The following is a 9,375-nucleotide window of genomic DNA, read 5'->3' as shown; positions in this document are numbered from 1 at the left end:
GTTTGTTGTTATTGGTTAGCTGGGCCAGTGTGTGCTGTGATTGGTTAGTCTGCGTCTCCGACATAGTGATAACACTTGTTGCCTTCTCTAGTGCAGCTCAGGTCTCGTCCCATTCGTCGATGTTTGTGATATCACAAATCCCGGAAAATATGCGTTGTAGTCCAAGCGAGTCGTTTGTTGTAGTTTTTGAAAAGTGATTTCTGTTAAATAAAATATCTCCTTTTGAAGTGGACTTTGAGCTTTGTAACTTTGCAGATCTTTTTTTATGCTCAAACAGCAACATTACAGACTAACTAGAGTTGAAAAAGTGAAAAAGCATAATAGGGCCCCTTTAATGCAGAGACGATCCCACCCTGTCCGTCTTCCTGGAAATCAATCCGCTGCATGTTTGAGACCGATGTCATCTGTAACGCTTCCACACTAATTAAGTGCTTTTGCACGGATTAAAGCTGTGATCTGCACATCCATCCTGACTCGTTTCCACCTTCATCTCATGTCTGCGCTGTGAGGTCACGGCGAATCCCACCCCGGAGCGTCCGAACCGACACGCCATCCATTAGAGCCCAATCACGACGGCCGAATCTAAATCAATTAGATATGAAGCCCAGAGGTCACGGGGGTCAGCGCTGGGACGAGGCGTTCATTATGAGCGCAGCATATCTGATTTAATACACTGCTGGAACGGGAAGCCGCTTGGGAGAACTGCGGATATTAAAGGTCAAATGTCATCCAGCATGTGGGCCCAAGATAAAGTTACTGTGAAATACTCCGGAAAAGATGGAAAATGTGCCCTTTATATACAGAGAAAGACATCAGGCACATCCAGAATGCAGTGTTTCACGGATGTTTTTCGTGTGCACCCCATGATATCCCACAATCCCATGTGTGCAGTTCGTTTAATTATTTGTCAAAAGTTTGGAATAATTAAGATTTTTGACGGCATTTATTTGATCAAAAATACAGTAAAACTGTGAAATATTATTACAGTTTAAAAAAACTGTTTCTATGTGAATATAGTGTGAAATGTAATTTATTGCTGTGATTTTCAGCATCATTACTCCAGTCTTCAGTGTCACATGATCCTTCAGAAATCATTGTAATATGCTGATTTGCTGTAATAATATTTTACAATATTACTGTTTTTTTGTTGTATTTTTTATAAAATAGTTGCAGCCTTGGTGAGCTTAAAAGAATTTCAAAAATATTTAAGAAATATCTAATTTATTTCAGTTTTAGTTTTGTAGTACTTTATTGATCTTTCTTAGTTTAAGTTAATAAAAATATAGTTGTTCAGTTGTATTAATAACAACTAATGTTAACAGATACAACTTTTGATTTTAAAAATGCATTTATAATTGTTGAAATTAACATTAACTAGATTAATAAATGCTATAGAAATATTGTTCTTAGTTCGTGTTAACAGGGTTATTATAAATTATAAAAAAATACATTTAACTAGACTAAAACTACATTTATTAAAAACCTTATTTTTCCTTTTAAATAAAGCTAATAAATTACTGAAATAAGTTTAAGTTGAAGCACTAAAACTAACTGGAAATAAATAATAATAATAATAATAATAATAATAATAATAATAATAAAAACAAAAATATTTTTAAAATAAAAATAAATTAAACCTAAATAGTAATATTTAAAAAGAACAAAACCTATTAAAAAATGTCATAAGCACATAAAACTAAAATTTAAATATAATATATAATATAAAATAAAATGTAAAAATAAAAGTTAATTCAAAATATTAATAAAAACTATAATAGTAAGCTATAAATAATGCTAAAATAAAGCATAAATGCTCATTTTTCAATTAAAATAACTCTGCATTTATTCATTAATCATGCATGAATTTATCTCTAAAGCTCACTCTAATTTCCTCTAGATGTGACGTCATGCTGCCTGTGAAGCCGGTCTGAAAGCAGTTTCCCGTCATGCAAAGGTATTGGATGAGTATGTCTGTTCAATTCAATGTATTTATTAACTTAAGTTTGGTTTCATAAACCATTTACATAGTTTAGATCAGTTTTCTGCATCTTCTCTCTTCCAGGTCCTTGTAAACACTAGATGGCGCTGTCGCATAACTCTGACCTTCTGCACGTCAGTAATGATAGTTTAGCACGTGCAGCTGATGTTCATCTGAAATCTGATTCTGACAGGACGGTCATTAGAAGGTTCTCTGGTGGATGTTGAGGGATTTTCTGTGGTGTCAGGTGTATTTTTGAGAAGATGAGTAGAAAAAGGTCAGTAAAAAATCACAAAAGACAGGCGGTGGTGGGGTGAGCGATATCAATTAGATTTAAAACTCATAAAATACATCATTAGAAAAATAATTGGTCTGTGTTTTGTGGTTATTGGGAACTTTATTGGAAAAGAAACTGATGACTCGGGGAAAAGAGACAAGAAAGAACTAATTACCGTCATGCTCACAGAAGAAAAATGAGCTATAGAGGAGACCGGGGCTAGTTGTCACACCATTTTTACTCCATTAAAATATTTCTTTGTAAACACAAATCTTAAAGCCTTGACTACAAAAAGCTATTGAACGTTTCCACCATTATTGCTTAGGAAAAAATGGTTGCAGTTCTTTTAACATGTAGCCTACTGACTATATGGGGCATGTTGTCACATTTGAAATCTGCCATTAAACAGCCTTTTACATGCTTTTTAGCTGAACTAAACTGTCAAATAATTATAATTATAGTAACAGCTTGTGAAATAATAATAATTCAAGCTTACATTGACCTAAAATGTATAGAAAACACTCTCATCTTGAGAACACAGTTCAACATTTCAGTTTAAATCTATATAATTGAAATATGATGGTATTGGAATTTTAGTTTAATGCATTGAATTATCAAAATAAATAAATAAATAAAACATTGTTCTAATCTAAGACTGATTTGAATTAGGTGTTTGAAACAATAAACTACAGAAAATAATCATTTCTATATATCATTTCATAATTTTCTTGTGTGACAACTAGCCCCGGTCTCTCTTAATGTATAAATAATTCTTACAGGATTTTCCAAAATGCATTACGTCTTGGATTAAACTAGTGTTTCAAAAAGGGAAACATCTTTGTACACTTTCAGGAAGCTACCCTAAAGTACAAAAGCTAATGGGTACATCTTTGCACCTTATTTACCCATAATATCTCAAAGCTACATATTAGCACATAAGGAGTATATATTAGTACCTAAAGTGTACATATCAGTACTTTTTGAAAGAATACCACTCCTGTGACTTTTTTTTCTGAGCGTGTAGAGTTGCATGATCACTAGCTAGTGCACTAAACATGAGTTCATATGGAGAGCCGGAGCGGTAATGTCATTATTAGAGCTGCGACGGCTTCTCGCCTCTTTATTACACACCGTCTCCTCTCATGTTCAGCAGAAATGCAATTAAGATGACTGACCTTAAGGCCTCTTATAGCACCAAAACATGGGATTTCGGCAGATTTGTGCATATTTAAAAATGAATCTTTAAAATACTGCTGCCATCTAAGCACCAGCTCATATTTAAAAGCATCTTATAATATAATGTAACATGCATTCAGTGTCCCGTACTGCTGTTTCTAAATGTGTTTTCATATTTGATATGAGACATATTACTACTCATGCTGTTTAAGTTAAGTTGTCTTTTTTCTTTTTGTAAAGCATAAAAAAACATATTTCAAGCATCAATTAAAAACAATAAAGACAACTTTCTTTTTAGCTAGAAAAGCAGTTTCTCTTTTTGCATGAAAACATGCACACCTTGAAATGTGGATCAGCATGTTAATATGTACTAGAGCCTATATATGTGTAATTACAGTAGTAAATAACCCGGTTTTAATGGTGATTTAAGCATAATCTATTTTAGTACAACAGCTCACGTCTAAGTGAGTTAATTAAGCGTAATTAATTGTTGTTTTATCTGCTGTAAACTTCACACGAATTAGTTTTGACCCCATTTCCATTTTCTATTCGAAATACAGACCTACAGTCAGCTAAAAGTGATGAATGAGGCTGATTTAAGCGGGGGAGATCTGGGACGAGATGCATCGATATACCGATGGTCTGTTTTCCTGCGCTATTATATAAAATATAAAATAAATTAATAATTAAATTAAATAAATAAGAATTAAATTAAACACAACTTCAAATAAATATTTTTTTAATTAAGTTTAAAAATATTTAAAACGTGTTTAGAAAGTTCATAGCAACACTTTTCATGCAGTATTTTTTTTTTTTTCCCAAGATGACCTTGTAGGAAAACTTTTGTCAGCGCGATCATTCCGATCTGGTTCCGCAGATGAAAACTTCATTCGTTCGCTCTCAGTGATGGACCGTAAAAGTTAGAAGAAGCACCACGAGAGTGTCCCCTGAACTTTCCGACCGGTCCCCGCCTCAGAGCCGCCGCCTGTCGCGCAGATCTTCGCTCGGGTTTTGATGGATGTTCGCGGGACGCGCTTCTGTTTTCTGGAGCCAGAAAGTTTCCAGTGAAGAAAGAGTCTGATCGTGTTTTGCGCGAGTTTGGAGGTTTGAGTCACTCTTCAGAGCTGGTAAGTGATTCATATGAACACGTTATAAGTGCACGTGCGTGTTTGACGAAAGCTTTTACAATAGTTTTATTATTATTATTATTTATGGAGTCGTATGGAAAGAAAATCAGGTTCTTTAAATGTTTTTTTTTCTGGTTCACAAAATTAAATTTGGGAGTTAAATTGCATTACAAATATGAGTTATAGAATCGAATAGAGTTGCTTCTCGACTCTTGTTTGACTCCTGACACTGGAATCCCAAACATTCTGCTGCAATTTGATCCATATGGGGGAAGATGTGATCAGAAGGTGCCAGGCACCAGTCCTAAACACATCTACTCACCCAGGCCTGTTAGAAAGAGTATGCGTGCATTAATGCCCCTGCATTTAATATTTCATAGTCCAGTCGTCTTAGTGCATGTGCAAATTCATTTCCTTCTAAAGTTTTAAAGTTTAAGTTTGTGGGAGCAAATATGTGCATTGCACCAAAAGTGTATTTTCTTGATTTTCAAGCAAAATTGACTCTTTTTTTTATGTTAAAATAGTAATCTGTTATAGAAATGCTCTTTTCTTTATTGATACTACCTTAAGTAAATAGTGTAATAGAGGCTAATGAATGCAAACAGAAGTTCAGAGAGCTGTTGAGAGTCCAAAGACCTGATGTTTGCTCTTCAGACTTTCTTTATCTTTCTCTGTTTACTGTTTGCTTTTCCTCCTGAAATACAATCGATTTCTGTGATCTCTCTTTTGGCCGTTACGGCACTTGTTGTGTGTTAAAAATTCACTGAAAAAACTGAGATATAGAAGACGAGGAGCCATAACAGGCTTCAAAAAAAAAAAAGAAGAAGCTCTAATTGGCCCATTTAAATCCTGGAGGAAAAAGCAAAAGCATTTGGTGGGAGTGAGTTCACATCCATTAGCATGAGAAAACCGTTTTAGTGCATTTGCCATTGTGCGCAATGAAGAGTTAGCAGTCAGAATAAAGGATGTGAAAGAACGACGGGCCCATTCAGGATTATTCAGGTCCGTCCGAGCTGATGGTCACCGGGGCCCCGGGGCCGCAGGGGCCTCTTTCATCTCCCCCGGAGCCTTTTTCACACATCCCGCTCTCTCAGTGTCCGTCAAGCCCTTTCTCACTGGAGAAGAATTTAATGAAGCGAATGGAGCGAAAGCAGAGATGCTGAGAATACCGGAGGCCTGAATGGAAACTGAGTAAAACTCCCCGCTGAGACGCTTCAGAAGTTAAGACAAGAGCGAGAGAGAGTCGGCATTCAGCTCTCGACACATCGCCACCAATTAACGCTGCGATTCGGCCAAATAAAGCTCCGCCGGTTTCCGAGTGAACAAACCGTGGAATAATCACTTAAAGCTGTTTTTATTCCATGCAACTAAAACGTGCCAGATGCACATAGTTCCAGGCTCTTTGTGGAGGAATTTCAGGACAATTTCCAAATTTAACAGAATGATTTAAGGTAATTAAGCATTAGCAATGGGGCATTTTCCTGTGTAAAGCATCTTCATTTTACTCGTTGCACTCAAATATTTAATGCTTCATATTCCATCTTTGGTGTGCATTTAGAAAAAAACGCTTTGTTTTGGAATTGGACGTTTCTAGAGCTCATAAGTGACACCCGGTTCAAAGTTATTGGAGTTTGATGACCATTAAAGTCCCGTTCTGAAGGGCTTCGCTCAGTCCTGTTAGCAGGATTGTCTTAAGACTCTTTAAGACCGCAGGGAACTCTTTTTTCCCCCTCTTGTTTGTCTTGCTAAGACTCCGGAACACAATAGTCTTTCTCACAGGAGTATATAAGGTCAGTCCGCTGTCAGTAGGTCAAGAAATCCCGGGGAAGTCGAGCTCCTCTGAAGTCCCTCCATTGTGGCGTGTGAATAGAGCCGCTGACCCCTGAAAACGTGTGTTGTTTTATACCGGACAAAAGATACTGCTGGAGTTTTATTATCTTCCTATTGTTGTACCTGCTTGACCGTCAACAAAACGTTATTTGCTGATGATATGATTTTCTTTTGAAACCTTCTTGTTTTAATCACTCTGCATAACTGCCTCTTGTTGAATGCATTGCAGCATTAGTGCAAACTAAAAATAGTTTTAGTTAATTTTGTCCATTCCTTCAGTTGCAATCCGTCTATCTATAATGTGTGCATGCAAACGGCATCCCAGCTTCAACCAATCAGATCGTAAGGTGCCGCTCAGCATAACCAATCACTGGCTTTAAATGTTTAGATAATGTGTTTTCATGATTGATCACTGCTGTCTCCTAATTAGCTGCAAAACTCTCAAGCAACATAATTACTTGTGGCTTCGCTCCACTATACGGGACCGGCACAACCCAAGACAGAATTAAACCCGTAACCTGTATTTAATGCCATCTGGGTCGTATTTTCTTTGACCTTTTGTGGTTTTATTCATGGTTTTTGAGGATGAGGCTGTCACGAAAGCTGTCCATGATCAACATGGGTCTGATTTGACTTTATTCTGTGTGTCAGGTGAAATATTGTTGAGTTTGATTGGACAAAAAAAAAAAAAAGATAGTAATTGTTTTATAAATGTATAATAAATGTATAGGTTATTTTATTATACATTTTTTTTTAAAGATGTTAAATATGTGTTTCATAGTTTATTACTCAATATTATGGATATAATTTACTTTAAACCCAAAATTATATATTTTTTGGGTTTAAATGCACATATATATATATATATATATAACAAGTAACTACATATATATTTCATATTTTACAAAATACTTTTTATTTAATTTAAACACCAAAAAAGTGTGTGTATATATATATATATATAAATATATATTTTTTATAATTTTATTATATACAAATAATACAAGCAAATAAATATATATTACATCATATTTTTTACATAATACTGGCTATTTACGCATATTGGCTATTTATTTATTTAATTAATGAATTAATTTTATATATTATACATGCATAGCTAGAATAGCTAAATAAATATATAATTTTAAATGTAATTAATACTTAATTTTTACTTTATATATATGTTATGAGTGTTCAAAATTAATAAATTATCTATAAATTACGTATTTATATATAGTATTTATTTTGCTACTTTTTTGTTAGTAATTAATTACCATAATTATTGTCGATGGACATGAAATGTACGCTAAATTACAGAATGAGCATCTGAGTTTTGGCTTGCTAGATGTTCAGCTTTTGGTGTTCAGACTAAAGTGCCTTGAAAACCTCCCGCTGTACTGAAGAACTACATTTGAGTGTGCTAATTCAACGACTCGGCTCCGAGGGTCCCGTGTTCGTGCCTTCATCAAGCAGAGACAATCACCATCTAATTACACAGAATGAAATCAGAGCATCGCCGTCTCCTGAAAGGCCATCACGTGCCACGAGACGCTTTGAAATCAAAGATCGGCGGACCGCTGGGGCAGAAGATGCGCGGCTCGCTATGAATCGCCTCTCGGCTGGCTTTGATTCGGGACTTAATGAATTCCTGAAGAGATGCGGTAACCGGATGATACTCCTTTAATACCTAAAGAACTTCTGACAGCAGAGAGCAGTGGGTTTATGTGCACGGATCATCATCACTGATGCCTGATAGCAGAAAATCCCAGGCGGTTTCTCAAGGGTTTGGCTCGTGGCCTAGCGCCGGTTCAGACACGCAGCGCAGATGTTTACATTATTGAGATTCAGTTATTGTAAAACAGACAGTACTCTGTGGTTTATTTGGCTTTCATCGGGGCACGTTTGCTCACCGTTAGGTCTGTGCGATGACACTTTGTTAGGCCTTTGCAAGACCTGCTTGAGTTTGCTGGTTCCTCTTCTTAATCAGGTTTTTATCCACATGAACATTTTTAGAGACTTTTTAGAAATTGTATCCAAATAGGTAAGTAGTTCGCATACAAGACCATTTGATGAGAGATGTTTGAGTTCATGTTGAAATCTCTGACTTGGTCTTGGAAAATCTGGAAAAAATGTTAATTTTTTTGTGGTCTTCAGCATTTGCTCTCCATTCAGTTCAGTCTCTAGTAAATGTTTTAAGGAAATCTAATTTCTGTCTCATAGGGTAACAGCATATTTGAGAGATTTAAAGATGAAAGCAGTTTGGATTTAACATTATTTTATAATATATATTAAAATAAATTATATGAATATATTCATATTTAATTGTATAATGTATTTAGAGATGCACCGATTGCAATTTTCTTGGCCGATACCGAGCCGATCACCGATCCGGGCCGATCATGAGGAAAATCGGCCGATTCCGATCCCTGGCCGATCGATCGGTGCATCTCTAAATGTATTATTATTATATTACTAATATTTTCAAAATATATTTCTGATAATTATAATATTTGTTTTATAATATATGCACAAAATGGTTACAATTTATAAAAAAATATATAAAATTATCATTTTAATTGTATAATTTATAATTTAATATATACTATATTCATATTAAAATTAAATTTATAATATATTACATTATTTTAAATTTTTACATAATTTATTTTATAATATATGTGCAAAATAATAATATATTTTTTTAATATAAAAAATTATCATTTCAATTTTATAATATATTAAAATATATAATTAATATATTATGTAATTGTATGTATTGTAATAATATTATTTTTACATAATTTATTTTATAATATATGCACAAAAATGGTTATATATATATACATATTTTGTGTGTGTGTGTGTGTATATATATAAATTAAATTTGATAATATTTAACATAATTCATATATGATTTATAATATATAATAAAAATAATATTTTTTATAAAATATAATTTCATTTTATAATATATTATTATATTTAAC

General features: G+C 34.1%; 1 protein-coding gene across 1 annotated transcript in view; it reads left to right on the top strand.

Annotated features, from left to right (window-relative positions):
- The first annotated feature begins 2,205 nt into the window (after positions 1-2,205).
- Positions 2,206-9,375, top strand: part of LOC107701691 (zinc finger protein GLI2-like) — a 105,444-nt gene continuing 98,274 nt past the window's right edge. Inside the window, exons 1-2 of the mRNA XM_016503794.1 lie at positions 2,206-2,255; positions 4,309-4,558. The gene's annotated coding sequence lies outside the window, so the exon portion shown is untranslated. The remainder of the gene's footprint in view (positions 2,256-4,308; positions 4,559-9,375) is intronic.

The sequence above is a fragment of the Sinocyclocheilus anshuiensis genome, unplaced genomic scaffold, assembly GCF_001515605.1.
Source record: "Sinocyclocheilus anshuiensis isolate Anshui unplaced genomic scaffold, SAMN03320099.WGS_v1.1 scaffold21, whole genome shotgun sequence".
Classification (NCBI taxonomy): domain Eukaryota; kingdom Metazoa; phylum Chordata; class Actinopteri; order Cypriniformes; family Cyprinidae; genus Sinocyclocheilus; species Sinocyclocheilus anshuiensis.
Note: the sequence above shows the minus strand (reverse complement) of the source record. Positions and strands in the feature narration are given on the sequence as shown.